Source organism: Mustela erminea, chromosome 11, assembly GCF_009829155.1.
Source record: "Mustela erminea isolate mMusErm1 chromosome 11, mMusErm1.Pri, whole genome shotgun sequence".
In the NCBI taxonomy this organism is placed as follows: domain Eukaryota; kingdom Metazoa; phylum Chordata; class Mammalia; order Carnivora; family Mustelidae; genus Mustela; species Mustela erminea.
In genome coordinates, this window is record NC_045624.1 from 18,891,061 (window position 1) to 18,917,325 (window position 26,265).

At 39.5% G+C, this 26,265-nt stretch overlaps 1 protein-coding gene and 1 pseudogene across 2 annotated transcripts in view; one reads left to right on the forward strand and one right to left on the reverse strand.

Moving 5' to 3' along the window:
- EXOC4 (exocyst complex component 4) overlaps positions 1-26,265 on the reverse strand; it is a 725,477-nt gene that overhangs the window by 332,277 nt on the left and 366,935 nt on the right. The gene's annotated exons all lie outside the window — the stretch shown is intronic.
- LOC116569488 lies at positions 1,342-2,182 on the forward strand (annotated as a pseudogene).

Sequence of the window (26,265 nt, forward strand, 5' to 3'; positions counted from 1 at the left end):
ACTACTGTCAACGAAGACTTAAACTGTTAATGGGTTGGTTCGGACCTGCCATTAAACGATATTGGAAAGAGGCTCAACCCTTGAGGGTAAAATGTTGACTCTTGCTATCCACAAAGTCTACTTTCTTGTCTAAAAATAAATAAAAAGAGAATATATCTTCAACAGTTTCTCTCCCCAGTACTATTGAACCAGAGAGAGGCAAGCTAGGTGTGATAAAGACACAACTCCATTCCTTCTGGTTACAAGGAGAGAAGTGAAAATACTATTCATATTCTTTTTTTTTAAATTTAAGATTTTATTTATTTATTTGAAAGAGAGAGATAGCAAGAGAGAACATGAGCTGGAGGTGGGTAGTGGGAGAAGCGGACACCCTGTTGACCAAGAAGCCTGATGTGGGGCTCGATCCCAGGGCCCTGGGATCATGACCTGAATGGAAGGCAGACACTTAACTGACTGAGCCACGCAAGAGCCCCTAATATTCAAATTCTTGAAATAAGCCAGGTATTCTCACCTTCTGAGCATTTACAGTGGTTCACCTGCAAGGATTTGCAAAAATGTACACTGGAGGGCCTGATCGTCAATGTTTCTGATTCCACAGGTCTGGGTGGGACTGAGAGTTTTCATTTCTAACAATTTCCCAGGGGATGAAATGGTACTGGGGAAGTGGTCACCCTGTGCGAACCACTTAAACCTTTTCTTTCCAGCCTTGATCAATCCTACCCAATCTGGCCACGCCCACTGAAACTTGGCTCAGCAATGATCTCTTCTCTAAAGCCTTCCCTAGCTCCTATCTGTGCTTTCCTATCCTGCTTCTCCCTTCTTCTAATACAAACAAACCAACAAACAAACCATTTTTCATAGCTCTTCTCTTTTACTGAGTCTGAGTTCAGCATGGCTGTCTGGACAAAGACAGCATTACACACATTTTTACTGATTTCACTGCCGGCGACTGTGAAGACAGCAAGCTTCGGTATCAGACTGCCTGGGTCTGAGCCATGGCTCTGCGGCTTCCTTAGCATGTGATGAGGGCCATGTTACTTCAAGTCTCTGAACTTCAATTTCCCCCTCCAAAACAACAAAGATCTCAACAGGGCACATCACACAGGATTGCTTGTGCAAAGTAAAAATAGTGATGTGAAGTGGTTACCACGTCATCTGACACGTGACAAATGCTTAAAAAATTTGATTCACTGACAGTATTATTAAGAAATACAGATTTCTAAGAAGAGAGGGATGATAAGTTGCTGCTGGAACTTCAAGAAAAGAGGATCTTTATGGCTTCCTTTTGCTCTTCCCACACATCCCCCCCACCCTCTGCACACCCTCTCTCTGTCTTCTCTGCTCTGGAAATAGCTCTCCAGCTACAGACCCTCAACCCCTGAAAATGTCCGCCTGTGCAAAGTTCATTTCCACCGCTTTCTTGATCAGGAGCACCACTGAGCTGTTGAGCCCACCACGGTCTGCAGTGGTGCTAAAACCACCAGAGACATTGGCTGATCAGAGCCTCAGCAGCTGGGCAGCTCCATGCCCCCTGACCTCACTCATCCCTAGACACAGCTTCCAAACCAGCGCCATTTCAAGGGACATCAACACCACAGCCAAGCTCATCAGGGCTGGGGTTGCCACGGTTGGGGATAGCTGGTTCTGGGGCTGGAACTGGGGCTGAGTTTGGGAGCCTCATCACTGGTGATGCCAGCAACCCCTCTCTGAAGCAATGGTTCTTCTCCTACACCATTCTGGGCTTTGTCCTCCCAGGGGCCATGGGGCTCTTTTGCCTGATGGAGGCCTTTTTCATCCTCTTCGCCATGTGCCAGAGCCATGGCCACTTCCCACAGGTCTTCCTCCCATGTCTCATCTGCCCTGTACGTTTCTTTTCCTGTATCTCCCTACACAGCCTGGGGAAGGTGGCAGGCTCTGGGTTTGACAGAGAGAAGACAAATATTGTGGTCATAAGGAGGTAAAAAAAAGAGAGGGAGAGCGAGAGGATCTTTATAAAGTTTTGCTATGAGATGAATTCTGAAAAGTGATTTGTTTTTTCCTTTTCAGGAACATTGGGAGTAAAAGTCTTTATTACTTCACAGCTCTCCGGAATGGACTGGTGTGTGAAGCCTGGGGCACAGGACTGCTCCGTGTCCCCGACTTTATTGTGCTGGAGTCAAGAGATAGGAGAGGAGCCGGGTGAACACTCAAGAAGGAAGCCTACAATGGCCAGGGGAAGGACCTTCAGCATGGTCACGTACACTCGCTCCACTCTGAGAATTATTTACCAAGATACGGCTGGAAGTGTGGGCTGTTTTACTTGGAGAGCAAAACAGTTTCATGACAAGAGTTCTTAACTATCTGACCTACAGTAATAAATGTGGAGATGAGGAGGACTGGACTGCATATGGAAGAAATTATAAAGACAGACAGTAATAAACAGCAAAATAACAAGAACAGTAATGAAGAGTATTATGACAAAAATATCTAACGGAAGAGGGCATTTCAACAATTTCAGCGTGTACACAGATTATTGCAAATGTCTGCCCGGTAGCGGAGATACCATTATTTAATTCCAAAAGAACTGGCATCCTTTGGTTTCTCAAGTACTCGGAGTGTAATACAAATGTCAAAACTTTCATCCAGGAACCAATGAACCATCTCCTGACAAAGAAAAACGGGCCTGGAAGCAGGGGGCTATGTCTTCTGAAATGTTAAAAATGACAGACAAGCTAAATTACGTTTGAAGGTTTTATTTTTCTAAGGCAGACAAATGACATTTTTACTAATACTGAAAGATAATTTACTTGTTTAAAAAAATATATTCAGGCCATGTTCTTCTAGTTCCAGAGCTTCCCATACCCTTATAACAGAGAATACTAATGACTAATAAAATTGGGCACCATTTCTTCTCTTATCCATCCCAAAGGAGCAATAATCATCATGATAGTGTCATTCCAAATGTAAAGTAAAATCTCTAATCCACGGGGACTCCAAGTGGAAAGCTGCAAGGTATTGTTTTACTGCTGCCACTTTTTTCATGACATATTTTCATCTTGTGGAAGACTTCCTTCTAGTTAACTAAAGGCTGTGTTGATCAAAGGAAAAATGCATGTAGATATAAACTGTATAAGGCCTATTCTATATACTGTGTGCCCACACAAAGAATTCTATTTGCAGCTGGCTTCCCAAAAAGCCCAGCTCTTTCAGAGTTAATCATGCTAATAAAATTTACTACCTTCTTCTTGGCTTTGGTGAAGATCCCTATAAAATTACACAATGACCTCAGGACATTTCTATTTGCATTATAGGGTGTCCCCTTCATGATTCTAACTCCAAGTTCAATGGCATGTAAAGTGATGCTAAGTAGTTCTACTCTAGACCAACTATTTTAAGAGTGCTTCAAGGCAAATACGTCCTCTAAGCCTACTTTTAAAAAATAAATTTTACGTATGTCTGTACACACACACAGCTTTCTAGATTCATACACTACATTGTTAAGATTTAATACAAAAATTTGTATTAAATAATTACCCTTATCCAATAGGTTTTTTTTTTTAAGTCACATTTCCTGGCAACTGATTAATAACCAGGCAAGCTAAAATAATGAACAACCGTTTTGAATTTACTTTAAGGCCAGACTGAAGAATTTAACTAGCTTGGAGAAAAGTTAGTACTTGTATTAATAATCACGTCATTAGGTGGGGAATAAAGGTGTTAAGAGGCACTAGAGAGGGGTAACTATCATCACAGAAATTTAGAATCAAAATACATGAAACAATAAGGATACCAGAGAAAGCCAAATATTAAACTTAGTCCCCTTAACTTAGTACCAAATATTATACTTAGTACCAATGCTTTGCCCACAGATTTATCAAAACTGTGGTAGCCCTGTCAAGTCTCGGTGTGTGCTGGCTGGTTAGAGGGAAATCACACTCTGCTGACTGGATAGAGCTGGGCTAAGAGAAGACCAGGTAATTGCCACCATCACTGCCCCACCTACTCCACATATGGTCCCTGTTGGGGACCTGCTGGTTCCTACCAAGCTGTAGCGAAGTAGACCAAGGGTAGGCGTCCTACCCAATGGCCGCCAACTGAAAGGCTGGCTAGAAGCCAAGATCATATTCTTACTCCTAGAAAGCCAAAAATCAAAATGAGATAAAGAAAAAAGCAAATGAAACATCATGATGTGTAAGTCCAATTTTTCAAAGAACCCAAACCATGAGGAGATAAAACTGTAAGGTAGGCAAAGCAAGCATGAAACTTGGTGGAGTCATTTGCTGGCAGGTGAGTATTTGTGGGCCATTTATCATTCACATTATTTTCTCCTGCTCAGCTTTGTAATGTTTACTACCATTCCTATGATTCTCTTGCATTTCTTCATAACTCCCAAGTACATCATGTACTTGTGATAATCTTGTACTTTCGATAATCTGAATGAGCCTCTATTTGCAATCATCTGAATACGTAACACTTGCAATCATCTGAATGAGTGTCTATCTGCAAAGAAAAGATCCAATGAAAAGAGTGACAAAAATTTTGCCAAGGAATTTGAAAATCAAGTTAAATCTCCAAGTAAGCTGTTATCTTCATAACCCATTTTTCTCCATTTGACCAAACTGCCATAAGAGAGAAGAATAAAAATGGCCATAATGGCCTCACAACCACCATTCTTAACAATTCAATAATCAGAAACCCACTTGGGTTTCTCTGGTATCTCCTCCCCACCCCATATACCCTTCAAGGACTTCATTTATGGTTGACAAATCACAGCAACTGACAGGTGTTTGAGAAATGAAAAAAAAAAAAAAAACCTTCATCTTCATCAAAACAGAGCATGGTATTTGTTATTATAGATATTCAGAAGAGCAGAAGATTTTTAAGAATATACAGATTTTTCAGTGGTATTATTAATGATATAAAAGTTCTAATTCTACCTTGTTCATTATCAAACAACATATCCCATTCATAAACAATTCCCAGCCATAAGGTTCTGTATCTATTGTACTTCTTCCTCTCCTTGACTCTTTATCAAGACTATCTAAACCTTTTTTTTCTTGACAGCATCTTATTCTTTTACTTATTTTAATTAATTAATTAATTAATTAATTTGTCAGAGAGAGAGAGAGCGCGAGAGAGAGCAAGAGTGCACACAAGCAGGCGGAGTGGCAGGCAGAGGCGGAGAGATAAGCAGGCTCCCTGCTGAGCAAGGATTACCAATGCCGGACTTGATCCCAGGACCCTGGGATCATGACCTGAGCTGAAGGCAGTGGCCTCACCGACTGAGCCACCCAGACATCCCTTATTCTTTTATGTTTTTGATGCAGATATATTTTTTAAATGTTTGAAACATACCCATTTTTATAATAACTATGTAATAGTCATTTTATAAAAATAACTATTTTATAAAAATAACTAAAAATATTTTATAATAACTATGTAACTAGTAATCCCATTTCTAAAATTACTGAGAACAAATTCAACTGTTTTGTTTCTGCCTGATTCTAGATCATGGTTACATATCCCCTGTGTATTTCTGTAATTTGGGGTTGTGAACTCATGTTTTAGGCAGTTTTGTCCATGGGAAGAACCAAGGCCCAAATTTATGGCATATTCTTCTAGAGAAGAGTTGTTGGCTTTGCCAGGACAGGTTTCCTTGTCATCTCTCTATGCTGATAGTGGTTTCTTTTTTTCTTTTCTTTTCTTTTCTACTATTTTAGTGAAGTTACAACCCTTCAAAAAGTCTATACTTCATAGGGTGGTTTTAATTCTAAAATCCTCTCTTGAACAGGCCCAAGGTCCTGTCTCCAGTAGTGATGCAGCTGTTAAAACTCAAACCTCTTGCTTACTGGGACTGACAAGTGCCCCCAAGCAGCTGTGGTATCAGCATCGGCTTACTGCTCTGGTTTTGAGTTTTCTCTTTATTTTCATCCCCAGGAGACCTCTTACTAACAAGGTCAGCAATACATTTAAAAGGAAGTTTATTACATTACAGCCTGTATTTCTAACTGCTTTGTACTGGGAAATTTTCCAGACATTTTAGCTCCCAACCTTGCCAGAAATCAAAGTCCCTTCCTTTTATTTTTATGTGGTCATTTCTAATATTTTTTTCTTCCCCATTTCCTTTAACCTAGGACCCACACATGTCTTGTATCATGCAAAATCGTTCCTACTTCATCAAACCCGATCATTAAAAAGGTGAGGTAATTTGGCATTGCTCAAATTACCAATTCTTCAAGTTGAAAATCAAATATTAATATGGTAATTTTGTACTAAAATTATTTCTTTCTTTAAGTCTACCAAGTTTGTATTAGTACAGTTAAACCATTATTTTTCATCTTTTGCAAAGTTACAAGTCTGCATTAAAACCCAAAGAATAAAATTTTCTGGAATTTTAAGTACATTTGAAATTAATTAATTTTAATTCAGTAAATTATCATAAAGGATTAATGTTTTATCTTTAATTTTTAAAACACTGTGTCATAGTTTACATACAGTCCTGACAAAGGCAGAAGAATGATATGACATCTAGAAGCTAGAGCTTCTGAGCTCTAGCAGCTATGAGCTGAGCTATGAGCAGACTCACACAGGTTTGTCTCTGTATGCTAAGCAGCATCTGTTAGTCCAAGTTAGTTAAAGCATAGGTGTCTCAGCTAATTGGATAAACTGCATGTGTAATACTGGCAGAATAATACATTTTTAAAATAGCAAATGTGATTTTTGTGACTTTCTAAAATGATCCAGGACAGCTTGCTAAATGCATATGAAGTAACCTGGGAGCACACGGTGATCATTTGCTTAATATGCCACATTTTAATAATAATTTTTAAAAAGGTGGATCAAATTTCTGTTTTCTAGGGATTTTATTTTATATCCTTATATTCTGGAAATGTAGATGTATAGGTAAGATATTCACTAGCTTTTCATATATATATATTTTAAAGATTTTATTTATCCATTTGACAGACAGAGATCACAAGCAGGCAGAGAGGCAGGCAGAGAGAGAGAGAGGAAGAGAAGCAGACCTCCCGCTGAGCAGAGAGCCCGATGTGGGGCTGGATCCCAGGACCCTGGGATCACGACCCGAGCTCAAAGCAGAGGCTTTAACCCACTGAGCCACTCAGGCACCCCTAGCTTTTCATATTTTGGTGTTAATATATATCACCTGTTTTTTTTTCCCCCATATGAGTGATGTGTCATAAAAGTGAGTTATTTTAACAAAACTGGCAAGATTGCGTTTCTTGATTCAAGAATGCCTAAAATCTCATGAGTGTTCCCAAAACTCGGTAAGAGAGACAGTGTGTGGTGCAGAGACCATAAAGCTGTATGAGAGGCAGGGCTTTCAAATGAGGATTCTATTGAAAATTATTCTAACCTTCTACAATATTTAATGATCAGTGAAAGAATAATTATCACCATGTGTTTTTGTTCGATTCAAAAGCTAGAGATATTAGCTATAAGGGCTCAGATGAGCAAATTATAAACCATTCATTCTTGTATTGTCAGCCTTTTGACAGTTTAATATATATGTTAGACCCTGAGCCCCTGAGACATGAGGCAACACTCATATGAAATCGGCACACTGTGAGTTAAATTAACAAGTAAGATAAAGAATAAGCTGCAGACTGGAGACTGATCAATTATGCCCCCAGCAGAGCAACCAAGGAGTGCCATCTTTGAAAGTAAGCCTGTTGACCTGAAAGAATGAGAAACAACACTCATAGTGATTTTACTCCTTCTAATGTGTCTGATAACACTAACAAAATGTGTCAGCTGGAATGAGCCATGTAAAATCAACACACAGGGAAGGAGAAGCGAGGCCCCACACGGAGAGAGAGGAGTAAAAGGAGAGGAGAGATGACATTCGAGAGTCATGGTGCTCAGAAAATGAAGGTGGGAAGGGCAATCTTTCAATCAGGTCCTCCCACTAGTCCCCCCTTCCACAGAAGCGCAAAGTCTCTGAAAGATCAGGACACCAACTTGTTTAAAGAAAAGCATTTCATGGTGGTTGGTACAGAAGGGAAATCCATACATCCTTTGGCCATGTGTGAACCAACTCCTTTCCTTCAAAAGTGCACGCTGGTGCCTGAGAATGTAATGTGCTCTGGGACCCAGCAGGTGTAGTTTGTGAGTCATTCTGACTGAGAGCCTCAGCCCCTATGAGGTGGTAAAAGGGTCTGAGTGGTCTAAGTGGTAAACACCACTTAACATCTGGTACGGAACTAGCAGGCAATGAAATTATACTGTGTGCGTGAGAAAGGTGGCCCAAGATATTGCTCAGGCTCTGTTCCTCTTCCAAAAAGCCGTATGTGGCTACCTGAGTGTTTCTTTAGTTAATGTTATGGTATGAACCTGGTATATGAGTTCTCAGAAATGGGGCAAAATGGGTGGTTCATGGTTTCTTAAAATTTGGGCCTTATCTCTCTATGTCTCGAGTTCCTCATCTTAAAATGAGAATAATAACCACAACTCTTTCATGGGTTATAAGTTTTCATTATAAAGATTAAACCAATTAATATATGTCAAAACCATGCTAGATTTGTAACGTTCCATAATTAACTAGTCTAACAGTGTGGCTGTTATCATGCTTAACAGACTTGTTTTTCTGACTTCTTTATATTTACCCAACTTGTAAATTTTTAAATTTCTCATGAGATTCCATATTTCAGCCATTTGGATGTAACATTCTTCTTCCATAGTAAATGAAAAGGTATTTGCTACATGTGCATATATTTTTTAAAATTTTTATTTTCTTAAGATTAATTTATTATTTGAGAAAGAGAGAGAGTGGGGAGGTGGGGCAGAGAGAGAGGGAGGGAGAGAATTTTAAGCCGACTCTGTGCTGAGCATGGAACCTGACACAGGACTCCATCTCAGGACCCTGAGATCATGACCTTGGTCAAAACCGAGAGTCGGATGCTCAACTGACTACACTTTTCAGGCACCCCTGTGTGTGCATATTTTCAAATGAACATCAACTAAAGGCAAAGTAAGAGCTGATCTGCCAGGAGAAAAAAGAGCCCACTGAAAATGTGTAATAGAATTGCTCTAAAATGGTAACAAGAGATATTAAGTCAAAATTTCACAGGACAGCAAAATTTCATTAGATTAATCAAATTTTTAATTACACAGATTATATAGGTTCTCTCCATTAATACAACTGGATATAGTATATAGCACACTATTTCTTTTGAATAAAGTTATACACATATATGATTCTTACCAAGTACTAATTTTTTTTTAATATTGTATCTTGAAAAAATTGTACATCTACAGGAGAGTAGCAAGGACAGTACAGAGAGTTCTGCATACCCTTCATCCACTTCCCCTTACTTAGCCATGGTGTCATTAATAAACTCAGTCAACACTGGTACAATACTGTTTACTACAGTCTATATTCTGATTTCCCCATTTTTCCGCTAATGTCCTTTTTCTGTTTCAGGGTCTAATCTTTGATGCCACATTAAATTTAGATGTCACGTCTTAGTCTCCTCCAATCTATGACAATTCCTCAGTCCTTGGCTTTCATCATTTCAAAACTTCTGAAGAGTACTCACCAGTTATTTTGTTCCTTTGATGTTTTCTCAGGATTTAGACTGTGGTTATGGATTTTTGTGAAGAATACCACAGAGGTGAAGTGCCTTTCTCATCTTATCACATCAGGGGATACATGATATCAATAGGTCTTATTACTAGTGATGTAAACTTTGATCACATGCAAGGTGGTATCTATCAGGCTTCTCCACTGTTACCCTTTTTCCCTTTCCAGGGGTTTGTTACAATGTCCAGCAGAGGAATTGGGTTTTGCCTCCAGGAGGGAGGAGCATCAAGACATCTGTGGACTTATGTTAAGCCTCCACAGTAATTAATAAATACTTTGGAGGAGATACTTTGAGGCTATACAAATACCCTGGTTCTATAATTTAGATGTTTTCAAAAGCCATTTTTACATATATCATGTCCTTTGCCCTTCCCAAGAATCCTTTATTTAATGAATAAATAGACTGAAAATGATGGGCACAGCTCACTATAATTAAAGTCTAAAGCAGAATCCTAAGTTCATGCCACAATCATCAACGCACATGGCACTGCTAATTTTGTCGCTCAACACCAGCATTGGAAGATTTCACTCCAAATAGCAATGCGAGCATAAATAGGTATGCACACTCATTGGCATCAACTTGCCCTACTGAAGACAAAACCTGAATAATAGAAAATAAGGAACACTAGGAGACAATCAAGTATTTGATGCCTGAACTGTGTATGCACATTATTGTTACTCTCCTTCTAAATCAAGAGTATTGTTTAATGATCTCAAAATGTCTATTTGGCTCTTTTCCTACAAAATAAACTGGACTCTGGACTACCTAATCAGTTCTTCATTGATGTCTCAATCCCAATGGGAACTATAGTTTAGGCTTAAGTCTAAAATACAGTTTGAGATATATCTATTTTCTATTGAATCATACTTCATTCATTCTTTGTTAAATATTTCAGTAATTATCTTTAGTTAGTACCATATTTTATAACTGAAACTCCATAACATTTAAATTCTAAAAAGACAAAGCTTAGATGGAATATTTTGTATGTATTTAGATAATATTTATAAAGTACTTCCACATACATTTATTTCTTCATGTAATCCTTTCAAGCACACTGTCAGATAAACAGAAAAAAATGACTTTATTTCTTTTACAGATGAGACTTCTAGAGTTTCAAAATGTTTGCCTATGACCAACTATCTAACAACTGGTAGGGTCAGGACTTGAAACTAGATAGAAATACATTATATTGTATGCCTACATTTGGACTAAACTGGTGGATATTTACTCTTTTTATTTATATCTGAATTTACCTACTATACTTGGATGTATCAGGTCATTTCTTTTCACCAAAATGCATTCTTAGAAACTAGGCTGGAGTTATTGACACTTTTTCAAATCACATTTTTTTTTCACAGCCTAGAACATATGCTCATCTGATGAAAACATTAAAAATACAGAAAAGATTAAAAACTAGAGAGGAAAAAATACCTAGGGATAACTATGTTCCTTATTTGTTATATTACCTCCTAGTAGTATTTGACATCATTAAGATCACGGTGTGTCTATGATTTCGTATTCACTTGAAAGATACATACTCCTCTTTATTAGCAAAAGCTCTCCATGCGCAAAATTTTAACATACTGCTAACAAAAACAGCAAACAGCCCTAGGATGTTTAATGCCAGGCACTGTTCTAAGTGTTTCACAAATATGAATTCATTTAGTCTTTCTCTCAGGCCTATGAGGTGGGTATTATTAGCTCCATTTTACAGAGTATGAAACTGACTTCATGACCATATAATGGTATACCACCTGAAAATAGCGTAACCTACTTAGCCTTCCCACTATTTCTTGGTTTTTGAGGTTGTTTACGATTTGTAAAGCTGATATTGGCACAGGCAATGTTAAGTTCTAACTCTGCATATGTTTTTAACATAAATGTGTGCTGGTTTGGCTGCAGCTGTGAATTAGGTAATGTAAGTGAAGCACCACCTTTATTCGCTATTGCTGGAGTTAAGTGGTACCAAAAGGGAAGAGAAAGCAAGGCTGTCTTTCAATTTTCCAAAGTCTTGAAAAGCCTGTAACACCCAGTGTTAAGTCTCATGGGCAGGAACCCAGTGAATCACCTTTTTGCCTGAAGAATAGTCTTTACGGGTGATGTCACCTTCCCTTCATGACGGCACTTGGTGGTAGGGTTTAGGTCAAGGAAATGGTGATGGAGCAAAGCAAAAGCACTCAGTACAGTCAGTCAATACACAGCCAGTGGGATCAGAAAAATTGCCTGGGTTAACTATTTTGGTTTGGCAGACCACACTGCCTTCCCATTTTAAAACAAAATAAGAACATTCCAAAAGTCCTTTCGAAATGTTTCTCTGTACGGCAGTGGGAAGACGGAGGTCCAAAACACCAAATAATACTAAACGTGAGCTGAGGCCCAGGGACTGCTTCCCTACTGCCAGTTTGGAATTGTTTGCAGGAATAAGTAGGTGTCCTGTTTTGTAGAAATCCGGACTTTTCTCACGTCAGATACAGAGAGAACACTTCTTTTTAAATTAAAAACAATTCCCCTTCAAAGCAAGCCTCCATCATTCAAAAAGATATCCTGAGCCGAAATGCCCTTTACCTGCTTTATTTACATGAGAAACACGACAGAAAGAGACTTTATGCTCTCTACCATCTAATTTCTCTAAGCTACAGCCATTGATTCTTTGTAAGTTTATTTATTCAAAACAACAGCACAAACAATTCTTTTTTCTTGGGTCAGCAGCTTACTGAATTAACATCAATCATCAAAGGAGACGGGGCTGAAAGGAAGATGGAAGCCCATTTTCTCAGAGATCGATTTTTTTTAAGCCAAAACACACAGGCATAAGCAGGAGGCTATTTACCACGGAAAAGGTTCAACTTGAAAGTCACAGCCCAAAACTGGGTACTCACAGCACACATCAGTTCCCTTGAAATGTTTAAGAAGTGTTTTGGTTTTTCTTTTTCCCTTCACTTAAATTTCTTTTTTGATGGCCTGGAGAGTTTGATTACTACACTGTATAAAGCCCACCTGAATAACTTAAAACAAGGGGAGGGCAGGTTCCAAAGAAGAGAGGAGTAGATCAATGTTGGTGTTATTATAATGATTTTCTAATGGCCTTCTCTACTCTCTTTACCTACTTTGATGTATTTAAAGTGGGAAAAGTTCATCAAAGACCGCTGTGATTAGAGTCTTAAATGTGTTTAAACAACTACTTTTGGCATGTTTGAGAGGTGATTTGCTTCAGAGGTCCCAGCAAAATTATTCTTTGAGAACCTTGATCTGCTTCTTGCTCGGAATTCGGCTCAATTATTTTTCCTTGCAAGGTGGGGGTGGAGGGTTCTTGCCTGAAAATGAAGTCAGAGGGGTCAGGATTCCTGAGACTGCTCTAAGAACTGCAAAAAGTAATTGGTTTATATCCATTTTACATCCTGTCGTGTCAGGGGAATGTGTTTCCTTCTTACAGCTTTTCTGGAGATTTATGTAAGGTGAGGAATGCATTAGACCCAGCATATATAAACCACTAGGCTCCTAGTTCAGTAGAATGTGCTATGTTCTTTATTTCAGACATTTGAAATGTATGCCATGTTGTTAAATCAAGTTTAGGAGAAAATAGGAGATTTTTAGTCCAGGGTACAAGTAAATGGAGAAGACCAAAAAGAAAGAAGAAAAAAGAAAAAAAAAGTCCCCTAAGCCTGATTTGGCTGGGCAGGGCAACCTGTGTTATCACTGTTTTTTCTCAAATTGAGACAAAATTTATTTCAGTTAAGACACTGATATCAAAACCATCAATCACCTTCTTGTCTGAGGAGGAAGCAGGAATATCCACTTGTTCCCCAGATGTAAAACAAAGATTTTTAGCCTCTAATTCACAGGGATTGCTGAGGAGTAAAGGTGGTTCCTTAGAAGAAAGAAATAAACTCATTAAATAAAATCAGTAAGAACCACAAAGGAGTCTCACCTATTTTTTTTTTTTAAAGATTCTATTTATTTATTTGACAGTGAGAGATCACAAGTAGGCAGAGAGGCAGGCAGAGAGAGAGGAAGGGAAGCAGGCTCCCTGCTGAGCAGAGAGCCCGATCCCAGGACCCTGAGATCATGACCTGAGCCAAAGGCAGCGGCTCAACCCACTGAGCCACCCAGGTGCCCCCTCACCTATTTTTTTTTTAAACACCCACTCCTTAACAATGAGATAATGTGATCTGTTAACCACTCTAAACTTGCATTTCTATTTTCTTCCATGCTTCGATCACATGCAAATTAGCAAACTAATGTTGTCCTGTATACATTATCACCTCTGGCCATTTCTGAGTAATCTTTTAGCTCCAATGTCCTCCAGAATGCTGTGCACTGAGAAAATGCAAAATCTAGAAGAAAAAAAAGCCCTACCGCAAATAATGACTGGCAATGTTGACCAATTATAAAGCATTATAGTTCCTATAATGTCTCCACCATTCCATGGGGAGAAGCTGGGATTGAAGCAAAGCTAAAACAAACCAGAACAAAACTAAACTCTCCAGGGCCAGTTCCTGGGCATGTTAGAGCAGTTTCCGTAGGAGCTCCTCACTTGTCAGGTACAAGGTTCTGCTCTGATAACTGATCACCATCCCTTATGAGAAGGAGAAATTAAAGACAACATTTTAATAAAAATGCTTTGAGAGAAGGTAAGTTAAAAAGCCTGATTTGGAACAAAGGTAGCAGAAGGTTAAAAAAAAAAAAAGCCTTTGTAAAACACGGAAAATAAAATTTCCTCTGGGTTTTGAAATGGTGCATTTGTGTTGATTTCCCTCCAAATGAGCAATTTACGGAGGAGAAGCATTAGACTTATGGGATAACAGGTGAAAATATGCTGTGCTTTTCCAACTTGGGGAATGTTGACAAAAACACTCCAGGGTAAGGGCCCAAATGATTAGTATGTGATGAGCCTGAACTAAAGAGAAGTCCTGAGACCAGTTTGAACAATGAAAGAATAACAAGAGAAATACAAAAATAAAATACCTAAGTTTTGAAAGCAGTAACGGAGCTCAACCAGGCAGGAAGAAGGAGGGTAGGAGCCTTCGAGAGCTTGGGTGGTGACACAATGTAGAAATCCAGAACGGGGAAAAAACAAAAGGAGAGGGTCGACACCAGGTGTGTGATTCAATTTGTGACCTCCCCCCAAAAATAAATAAATAAAAGTTTCAAAATAAACATAACCTTGAGAAATCAGTTACTTTAATAAAGGGGTCAGCATGAGGGAAACAGTTGGGAGTAAATTGCATTAAATTATTTCCCTTTGAGTGAACACACAGTGTAATAAGCTGTGAAGAGCGTAATTCTGTACTTACATTGTGTTTTGCAAGCAAAGTGGGAAATTGAGAATTACTGAACCTTGCTGAAGTTCTTATCCAAATGAGTGTTTCAATTAGTTAACGAAAATTTTCCTATGTTTTAGAACTGGAATTAGTCTATGGAATAAAGCAGTCCATCTATGGTGTTGCAAAATGGCCCTGCAAATTTTGTTATACATGCGATTAAATCTAACCAAAAAAGCTTTTTGTATTTATAACACACAGCAATATTATTTAGAAAAGATCATGTGTGTGCACACACGTACACATATCTATATGTATGTGCATATATATATATATATGCACACACGTACACATATCTACCTATATATACATACGCATGCACATATATAAAAGCTTTACTAAAATATATTTAACACAATTTCCATTCCATAAAATTCACCCTTTTTTAAAACAGCATTCTACCTGGAGAAAATAGAGGCTTATTGAAAATGGTCAATGAAAGTTTAAGAGTACATTTATAGTGATGCATTTTAACTCCGGTATACTGTTGAGCACATCATGGGACCTGAAATAAGCATTCTAATTGACTAAGTGATGCAGGCTCTGTAAATATACCTGCGGACCACTGAAGGAAACTTAAAATGTATACAATCTTTTAGTGAACACTAACAACAACAACACACCAGAGCATTATATTCTGATGCTATTTAGCACAAAGGGAAGGATTTAAGAGGGATTGCTTTTTGGGTTCTGGAAAAAGGAAAGGAGCTTTCATTTACCTTTTTAACTGTCAAGGTGTTGAATACAGTTCGCACATAGTGAGCATTTTTTTGAAAAGATTTTATTTATTTATTTGACAGAGATCACAAGTAGGCAGAGAGGCAGGCAGAGAGAGAAGTGGGGGAAGGTGAGGGGCTCGATCCCAGGACCTGAGATCAGGACCTGAGCTGAAGGCAGAGGTTTAACCCACTGAGCCACCCAGCTGCCCCCAATGTGAGCATTTAAAAAATATTTGCTAAATTAAGGAATAAAGAAAGCTGGAAATGTAGAAGGAAAGCAAAAACCAAAGTTAAAAAAAAAAAAAAAACAAAAAAACCAAACTAGACACAACAAAACAAAAAACAGAAAAGCAAACTTTAAAATAAAAACCTAGAATTCCAAATTGAAGCTTTGGAATTTTATTATGGTTAAACTCAAAATAATGCTCATTTTTTCTTTATTTCCTTTTTTTTTTTTTAAATGCATGGAGTGCATTTGACATATGAGAAATTCAGCTCCACATCCCTTGTGGGGAGATCAGTATGGCCCTGACAAAGATGGAAGTGTCTAAAGATGAAATCATGGATCAAATCAAGCACAGTAAATCACCTGGATAGGGTCATTTGACCCATGGATTTGGTAGAAGGTTTGTGCAATTGTAAAGACAAGGGGATTTGTCATTAGTTCCCAGGAAATAGCAACACATCTTAACCATAACAAAGATGTCAACAAGAATATTTTAATTCTTTTTTCTAGAACTTAAAAGTGAGAGACAAGAGAAACACTGAGAGTTACCAAGCCAGTTAGTTTTGTTTCATGCACAGGAAATAGGGAGGTCAAATAAAACAATGATATTCTACAAGGATCACAGATATCATCAGTATAAACGAGTATGTCAGAACAACGGAGGCAAGAACATGGAGCCTCGGAAAGTCAGCAATTCATTTTAATTTTTTCTCCCCCCACTTCTCTCTCTCTCTCTCTCTCTCTCTCTTTCGATTAAACACATAAACACACACACACACACACACACACGTGTGTATACTTACTTGCTGTATGTATGTGTGTATCCCCAAAATGATAGCTGTATAGGACTTTTTGAAGAGCATTCTGTAATGCACACGGTAAGTAACTCCTACTGGAAATAAAAGGTCTTTTCACTAATGAAAATGATCAGGAGTATGGTTCCGGAGTATACAAACTTGGCTCTTACACAGACATACCGTATCCTATTAATTAATATATTTACTTGGTGAAAAAGAGAAAAGACTGCCTTGGGGAGAAAAAAGGAGAGGGTGGTAGTTAATAAAATGCCTTATGGGGAATTCACAAATCCCAGAAAATACAGCGCTCTCCTTTCTACTTTATATACTCAGACACCATTTTGAATCCTATATTCCCTCCTGGGCCAGACACATGACAAGGGCAATACTTTACTAGAGAAGAACCCAAGAAAGGCAATCAAACTACTCAGAAAAAACAACTGTTAAGAAACTAAGGTCACTTAAGTCTGCACATAAGGAAAATGTGACTAATTTATTTAATGGCTGTCATAAAGGGATTAGATCTACTCTATGGTGCTTTCCAAAATAGGCACACTCAGTGTTTTACTCATTTAAAAAATAAAACTTGGACACATTCTCAGTGTAACATGCTGTGCTAGATGAGGTGGGATATACAAAGGTAATCAGACAAAAATCTTGTTCTCACGGAGTATACAGTCGAAGGAAATTTAAGGCATCAAGTTAGGGTATGTGCGCCTTCAAGGATCTGGAACAGTGCATGGTATATAATGGACACTTGGTAAATATTTCTCTGAATGAGTAAATGAATGCAACTCTCATCCCCACGGATCTTGCAACTCCCTGCCTGACTGAGTTCCATCAGCTGATGTGGCTGCCTCGTGTTCTCCATCAAAGGGTAGGCAACCTTCCCAAATGGAGACGAGCTATTCTATTCGTCTCCACAAGCAGGAGGGGAGGGAGAGGGAGAGAGGGAGAGGGACTCTGAGCAGACTCTGTGCTGAGCAGGGAGCCTGATGAGGGGCTCCATCGAAACACCCTGGGATCACCCCCTGAGTGGAAACCAAGAGTCAAATGCTTAACCGACTGCACCCCCCAGGTACCCTGAGATGAGCCATTCTTTATTCACCATATAAGTACAGATAATACACAAGGCAGAAACGATCACCTGCCAGAGAAGACACCCAAAAAGTGCTATGTGAATTTAGAAGCTGAAGAAATTAACAATAAAAATTACAGGAAGACAGATTTTAGCTCAGTCTAATAATTGAAGATGCCCAACCAAGAAACAAGTACTACCGAACTCCCAGCTCACCAAATTGAAACTGTCCCTTCTGAAGCCTCTTGTCTGAGGGTTACTTTACACTGTTCCGCCCTCCATTATCTGGAAATACAGTCTAGGGTTATTCATTTTACAGGGTCATCAGGAATACAGTCTGCTCTAAATCACAGAGTCTGCCAAGTAGAATGGTTTGCCTACACCGAAAGTGGGTAACGAGCAAATCAGCCCTCCAAATCTTTCAGTATAAAGCTAATTCTTCCCTGATCCAGAACCACAGCTTCACACAGGCTCTAGAGAGTATTTCTGTTATCTGGGCCTTTCTAAGGTGATATCACACATTCTTAGATAGAACTATGAGACAAGAAGTCTTCAGAGACTGGTCACCATTACATACATACATCTACTGGTCTAGTTGCTACTAAAGAAATTCTATCTAGAGAACCACTGAGTTGTGTGGACAGATCAACCTGAGTTCTCCTGAGTATCATATGATAAACAATAAAATCATGACTTTAGCAAATGCCTTTGAGTGAAATGAAAAAATCCTTTGAGACCCGGTTTTTAAAAGTATTATACTTAAGAGTTGATGCCTTCATTTGCTGACAACTCTGTGTACCATTTGCTGGTAGCAAAACACGATCCCCAAATCATCTGTCGATGACTCTGCTTCCATAAAGGGAAACCTCAGCGTATCCTTCTACCACGTACATATTTTTAAATAAATAAGCAATAAAATTTAATTATCTTGATTTTAAAGACTGAAAATGCAATATAAAAGAAACATTAAGTACTTTGTGTTTTTTGAGGTATGTACACCTCTACTTTGCAATATCTAACTTCATTTAGCACTCTTCCTTTACAGATGTTCTGAGTGATTTAATTTCAAAGAAAAGCCCTAGCAATGCGTCATGTGGCAACTGTGTGTGGCCAAGAAGACTCAAAATGGAGGCACGCTGGAGCTCGTAGTAAATGCCTCAAGCTAACAGGACAATGACAGCCTTTACTGTATAAGCATTTTCATGAACTTACAATGTAGAGCAGAACTATCACAGGCAACCTATGAACCCAAACCAGAATGTTGACATATGTGACAGGAGTCTTTAATTTTTAAAAATTAGGTGACAATTGAATGCATGAGGATTTTACACAATAATTAAAGGCATCTGACTTTCTGCTTGTTTTTCAAATTTAGACAATCTGGCACGACTGGGATTATCTTCTAAATGACAGTGATTAGCAGGACCCCACAGAGGCTAGCCCCTCCAGTTTGGCTAAGTCTCCATTTACGCCAAAGTCACTCATTTACGTTATCAGTCAAGCTCCTGTTAAGTCTGTGACCTTTTATTTCAAGGAAGAAATGTCTAATGAAGGGAGATAAAAGCAAAGATAATACAAAGATAACCCAGATAATCTCAATATAATCAGGTACACATTTACACACACAGAATTCTAAGCATTCATGAATGTTAACTCCTTCTGGACTTCAACCATGAAACAGAATAGCCCTACTGACCAATGCCCACCATGAGATATTTCATTTGTTCACTTCACTGCGGATGTTTCACTTATGGATAGCTGACAGTGAGGGTCATCTTGAAAGGCTCCAAAACAATAAACTGGTAATGAAGGAATTATGAAACGGTGTCCTCCTCTGCCACCTTCCCCCGCCGCCGAAAATCCAAGAATTTTCCATGGATGAAGATGGCAGAAAATACTAACCTAACATGTATTTATCACAAGAAATCATGTGTTGTGTAGTTTTAAGAACACTTCCTTATTCCAAATTGCTAATTTGGAGTTGATATTGATATAATCTTCCAAAATGTTGCTAATATGATTGAGTCTTTTCTTTCCCCCAGCCTCCTTACATTCAGATGCTGGTACTAAGCATAATGTTAAGCATTGTAATTCTGCCTTTATTAGATTCAGGTATATAAATGGCATCCCAGTGAGCGTGGTGAATTTTGATCATTATTCCTCTACTCAAGTTATGTTCATCTTCCTGCTGGGAGGATGATCACAGAGTTTTACCACAAGCCCAAGGGACCCATTATTTATTATATTACATTTTATGGTGTGGAGTAAATAAATAGCATTAAAGTGCTAAATTCATTCACAGAGATGAACTGCATTCATAAACCGGAGAAATTCTTTAAATCAAGCCTATGCTGCTAATAGGCTCTTCATAAAAATGCAGAAAACATCCATTGTAATATGGCAGCAATAAAAGGAGGCAGCTGGGTTAACACACAGAAATATCAGAAGGCAAACATTCTAGGCAAGGCACACAAATGGCATATAACCAAATCACGAGGTTAAATACACAAACCTCAATTACTAATCTGTCGTTTTCATGTAAGTGGGCTGTAATAATTCACACCTTAAAAATAATATAATTATCATAACAGAATTCAAAATAAGCTAAGTGTAACAATGTGTGAAGAATTCAGCAACCCCAAGCCCTTTTAAGACATGCCTTAATTAGCCATGCATTTTGTCTTAATCAGCGTGTCTTACATTAAAAGGCCATTTAGAAGGGAATGTGTGTGCATTTGTCTTTTGTATTATATATAATCCACTCCCATTTCCATCTCTGATTTCTAGGGTCTCCCACATTGCTTTTGGTATGGCTTTTGACTATAAAAGATTTTCTAGCCACCAATTCAAAGGGATTTTCTTTCCCCATTCTTCATGTGACTTTTAATCATTTAAGGTAACCTACAATTCTGTATTTCTTTCTTGGTAGATATAAACTCAGTAGTGCTTGAGACTGACACAAATTTCTTGCCGCCCTTGGACTTCACTACGGAAAGTCACTGTGGGTCTCAAGCGTCAGGCCCCATACTACCCTAGCATCTGTTCCTCCTTATACAGTGCTGTGCCAACACTACCCACATGACTGAGTATTTTTAACAATAGGAAGGATAATGAATTTTCTGTGTCAATTACAACATTCACTGAGTACTTTAAGGTGGTACAATACAGAAATAAAGAACAAGAAAAGTGAGTATTAACAAAGTATCATGGTAATTATTTGAACTCATACTTAAGAGGAGAACCATAGAAACTATAATCAACATATGAAAGGGGGCAAGGAGAAAGGCATGGATGCTGTGTCTTTGTTTTTGAGATTCCTCTTTAAGCTAATCAGAGATAATCAGAAGCTGTGTATCAAATACAGAAGGGAAGCTAAGGCAGAGCCAGGTGCCCAGAACGAAGTCAGAAGTCTGAAGGCAAGGGAGAGATTCCAAATGAAAGCATATGAGGGAACAGCAAGACAAGCCAACAATGAGTGTGGTTAGACCAAGTAACAATCTGAGTTAGGGCACACAGGGGAACAATGAGTGGAACTTTTCAAGATGGGAATAAATGAGGAAAAGAACAAGGAAAAAAATACACAAGAGAATAGGCAGAAGAAACCAAGTTGACATCAGCACAGAGTCCAGAAGAATGAACAGGGAATTTGGAAAAGGAAAAAAAAAATAGATTTAGGTATCACCATAACCAACTTAATAACTCACACCAGTGTTTCAGGGATTTGGGGTAAAATTACTTGCTTCTTCCCAGCCAATCCTAGTAACTTCTTCATTTGATCCTAAAGGCTGTGCCAAAAGGCCAAGCATAGAGTTTCCAACTTCCCTACCAGGAATTCCCTTTAAAAGGAGTTCCTTTAAGGAATCAACACTTGAAAGGCAGAGTAAGGAAGGGGGAGGCGGGGCCCAGGCAGATAATTGGTTCTTTCACTTCGCCTCCAGAGATAAAAGGTGCTGAGACAGTCTGCGTACCAGCTTCTCCAAAATCAAGTCCTGTGAGGACCAGTCAGGGGAGTATGGAGGCAGGTCCTGCTGAGTAAGCAGGAATGAGCCCAGTGTGGGATTTCCAGAAGGGAGGTGTAAAATTTCAGTGCGCTGACATTACATGAGGGAGCATATTTCCTGAAAATGAGTTTGTAAAAGCTGATCGATTCATTTGTTTGTTCAACATTCTTCACTTTGCAAACACGTATAAAGCAACAATTGTTTGCTGGGCTGGAGGACAGCCGTTCTTCAAGAGGCAAGACCTTAAGTGATTAGCTGTGTAATGAGGGTGATGGAGAGCCTTGCAGCATCTGACAGAGCTGTCCCCTTTCCTTAAGACACCTCCTTCCCTTGGTTGCCTAAAAACTAACTTCTCTTGGTCTTTTGCTTCCTCACTGTCTGTTCCTTTTTGAAAAAGCTCTGTCAGGAGCTCTGCCTCTTCCCAACCTACACGATGGAGGTCGCAGGTCTTGGAAGTCTTTTCTATACCTTTGCTTCCACCCAAGTGGATTGTATCCTGTCTCAGGGCCTTTCATAGCCTTGGAATGTTGGTGACTTTCAAATTTATATCTGTGGGGTGTCTGGGTGGCTCAGTTGTTGGGCGTCTGCCTTTGGCTCAGGTCATGATCCCAGGGTCCTGGCATGGAGCCCCACATCAAGCGCCCCGCTCAGCAGGAAGCCTACTTCTCCCTCTCACACTCCTCCCCTGCTTGTGTTCCTTCTTTCTCGCTGTGTCTCTCTCTGTCAAGTAAGTAAATAAAGTCTTAAAAAAAAAAAAGTATACCTATGGTCTTCCATGCGGACCAGTACCGTAGCTCTAACCGCATGTGACTCTCCCATTTTTTTTTCATTTAAATTCATTAAAATAAAGACAAATAAGAAATTAGCCAGTTGCACTAGCCACAACTGAAGTGCTTAACAGCCACGTGGCTAATGGCTATCATATCAGACAGTGAAGTTATAAAAAAAAGTTCTACTGGACAACGCCGGTTTAGTTCTCACTTCCAAACTGTAGAGTCTTGTATCCAACTAACCACTCAACATACAGACTTGGCTAATCTAACAGGCGCCTCAAATTTCCATCTTCAAGACTGAACTCAGGATCTTACCCCCCAACTAGCTCTTCCTGCAATCTTCACCCTCTTTGGAAATCCCACCTTCATTCTTCTTGTTGCTTGGGTCAAAAACCTTTGAGATCTGCTTAACTCCTCTTTTTCTCACACTCCTATTCAACCCACTGGCCAGCCTTCCCAGACTTCCCAGAACATCCAGAGTGGGACCCCCTCTCACCTACACTGCTGCCAACCTAGTTCATGTCATCATTTCTAACCCGAATTATTGCAGTGGCTTTTTATTCTTTGCTACTACTTTTGTCCCCTTACGGTACATTTATCACATGGCAGCCAAAGCAATCCTTTCCAAAGTTAAATCAGATTACGACATTCTTCTTTTCAAAAGTCTCCAATAGTTTCCCGCCTCGCCCAGGGTAAAATTCCAAATGCTTAGCACCATCCAAAAGGCTTTAGGGGGAGAGGATGGGGATTAAGAAGGGCACTTGTTGGTAGGAGCACTGGGGTTTGTACGGAAGTGCTGAATCACTCTATTTATACACCCGAAACTAAAATTACTCTGTATGTTAAGTGGAAATTAAATAAAAACATGAAAACTCTTTCCTCTGTCTAGAAGGCTTCTTTCCTAGGTATCTCATGGTTTGCTGCTTCCTAATTTCATTCAAGTCTTTGCCTGAACACTTTCTCCCAACACCTTATATAAAACAGCAACTTATCTGCCTCCTTTCCACCCTGCTTTCTTTTTCTTCAAGTATTTACCATCCTGAGGTATTTTAATTTGTTTATCGTCTGAATCTCCCATTAGAATATAAACTCCTTAAGAGCAGGGACTTCATTTGTTTCGTGGCTTGATGCATAATAGAAGCTAAATAAATATTTGTTAAATACAAACAAAACACTGTATCATGGTGGTGAATGCCCTCACACAGAAATGTATACGAATGTTCTCCAGATCCTTCAACCAACTGGGACTATCTCCATTGGGCAAACAATACCCACAAGTGTAGAGACTCGGGTCCTATCGAACACACACAGATCCCCCAGCTTAGCCATGATTCTGCCCTTGTTTTCTCTCCCCCTGCCCCCACTTCACAACGGCTGCCCCCGCACTGATGCCGAGGCCGGCTCTACACTCAGGCAGCCTCATCACCCACACCCCTGACCTGGGACGCCTGACAACTCCTCTTCCTTACCCACTGCTGGGAACATCCTTCCTTGTCCATCTCCCGGCACCACTGCAGGCTCCGCAAGCACCAAAGACAGCTTGCTCTGCCCCTCATCTCTCCCCTCAAGACATGGCCTCGTTGAAGAAGGGAGCATCTGTGCTGAGGCACTGGTAGGGCCAATGCAGAAGGGCAAGGTGAGCGCCATCTTGTCCAAAGAGAGGGAGTTCACCCAATACGCCTCGGCAACTAGGAAGGGGAAGACGACGTTGTAGGACACAAAGAGAGAGGCTAAAAGGGGAGAACAATCCTGATGGGCCTATCAAGAAGGACCCTGCATCCTCCCCGCCATGCGCAGACTTGCCCTTCCCAGAACTGCCATTGCACCCAGGTCATGTTACGCTCCTCACATCAGTGACCCCTGGAAACTGCCCCTTACCACCTACCTCTCTCAAGTACGAAACCTCGGCCCTGCTCTTTGGTAACCACAAGTAGGGCATGTTGAGGGTAATGTCCTTATTCTCTAAAATAAGAAGGTTGGACTGGATGATCTCTAAGGTCCCTTTTATTTACCAAGTCCCAGCAGGGCCTATGAACTTCTAACCCTGCTGCCAGGTTTCAGTAGGAAGAGATGTGCTCCCAGAATCTCAAGCCGACTCTAAATCCATTGCCAGACACAAATTTTAGTTAAATTTGAGAAAGCTACAGTAAAACACTAGAGATAGATGGTGGGTAACACTGTTTTGCAAATAAGATTATTTCTATGAGAAAATGCATTCTGAGTTCCAAACAACTAACTAATAAATGAACCAGACATATGAACTATAATATGTTCACAAATATAAAACTATACTGTTATGATGCTATTGGGTGCCCTGTTATAGAAAAGCTTCAGAAAATAGGCAGTTTGGCAAATGACCGTGAACATGACCTAAAGATGCCCACGGACTATTATACAATGTACATGTACATTTTTACTTAACTTCCATGCATTTCTGGGACACATTTATGAGAAAAGCAAGGCCGTCTTATAACTTATCTTCCATTCATACATTTAATGGCTTTTATTAACCCTGCCTAGATTTATTGCACTTCTTTTTGACATTAAAAAACAAACAAACAAATAAACATTCAGAATATAACCTACAGAGGGCTTCTGTAGTGCACAGATTTTGACAGTGCATCACTACACTCATTTGCGGGGAACAGAGGAGGGACGCTTCCCAGCGCCCAAGACACAACATGGTTGTTTAGCTAAAACACTCTAAACATGATGAGGGAATACACAGCAGGTGAACAAACCGCAAAGACATTCTGTTGGAAAAGGGCAAAAAGCATTTATTGTAAAGGCTATCGTTCATTTATTTGATTATAAAGACTATTTATGTAGTTGTTTGTACCATACCTGCTGGTTCTTAGAAGTTCCAAGTCTTTTTTTTTTTTTTTTTAAGATTTTATTTATTTATTTGACAGAGAGAGATCACAAGTAGGCAGAGAGGCAGAGAGAGAGGAGGAAGCAGGCTCCTGGCTGAGCAGAGAGCCTGATGCGGGGCTTGATCCCAGGACCCTGGGATCATGACCTGAGCTGAAGGCAGAGGCATTAACCCACTGAGCCACCCATGGGCCCCAGAAGTTCCAAGTCTTTGAGGTAGAAAACTTGTGATCAGGTATCATCTGAGATGGGATCTGGTATCATGGAAGAGTCGGGAGACTTGGATTGTTTTAGGCTCTGCTACTTCTAAATCCTAGGTAATTCACAAAGCTTTACTATAAAAGTTCTAAATTCCTCTCAAGTTGAATATAGGGGCTAGACTAGGTGACTGGTAATCTTTTCATGAACACAAATCTATAGCTTGAGCTTAAGTGTGCACGGCAGGGAAGCAGTCTATTTCTCTTCCATTGGCTGCTACGTAGCTGGGGTGAAAAGCAGCTTCACAGAATGAGACGGAATCTTTACCAGCTATTCTGGCAAAGTTGGGTTGTCTGCCCACGATCACTTTCAGCGCTGATTGGCAAGTGGATGGGCAGAAATGGCCATGTCATCAGTTGTTTACAGTGTGTTCTAAAGAACACTAGCCCCCAAATCCTTGACTAACGTGTTTATTGTTCAGATAACCTTAAAAAAATGTTATATACACTATTTGCCTCTGGAAAGTCACAGTGAGCCATGTGTATGAAAGGCACTGAAAAGTTCTGCAATAAAGAGCTGCTTATTTTAGTAACAGGCAAACAAAAAAGTATATTATAATTTTCATGGTACTAAAATGAATTTACTAAAATAGGGTTTCTTGGAAATAAGGAACTGAGTCTTAATTCACCTTTTGGCCTCG